Below are 768 nucleotides of genomic sequence, written 5' to 3' on the forward strand. Positions count from 1 at the left end.
CATCACCGCAGCAAGATTCTGTGGCGAGATGTTCAAAAGGCCCTAATATGTAACATTTGTTGAAGTTTACTTCATTATCTCTGCCTTTGCAAGTTCACATAACATCCACAAAAACATGGGAATGACAGCGAGGAGTCTGTGAAATGTTGCTTTATAAATGGAAAGCCTAGTTGGCCTAAGCTATAAGATATCAGTCATTCTGGAATACTGAATAACTTAGACCCTGTGAACCTTGCACTATACTGCTACTGCAAAAAAAGCACATGGTCTATATATATTTACATTTACATTTAGTCATTTAGCAGATGCTTTTATCCAAAGCGACTTACAAATGAGGACAATGGAAGCAATCAAAATCAACAAAACAGCAATGATATACAAGTGCTATAACAAGTGCTTAACGCAGTACACGTAGCAAGTTTTTTTTTTTAAATAATATAATAAATGAAAAGAAAACAGATAGAATACAAAAAAATTAGAAAGCAAGTGTTCATTTTTTTTTTTCTAGGTGTAATGTATTCTAAATATTGCAAGTATTATGTACGACGATAAAACAGTGCATTGACATAAAAAAGGAAATTTACTTTTGGTACTTAATACATTCTCCTTTCAGATACATATATATATATATATATATATATATAGAATGTATGTATGTCTGAAGAAAATATGTGTATGTAAGAGAAGATTGTATGTATGTGTGAGAGAGAGTATAGTGGGAACGGAAGGAGTATAGTGGAAACGGAAGGCAGGTCAGGCGCGATCAGG

The sequence above is a fragment of the Sinocyclocheilus anshuiensis genome, unplaced genomic scaffold (genome assembly GCF_001515605.1).
Source record: "Sinocyclocheilus anshuiensis isolate Anshui unplaced genomic scaffold, SAMN03320099.WGS_v1.1 scaffold1961, whole genome shotgun sequence".
In the NCBI taxonomy this organism is placed as follows: Eukaryota; Metazoa; Chordata; class Actinopteri; order Cypriniformes; family Cyprinidae; genus Sinocyclocheilus; species Sinocyclocheilus anshuiensis.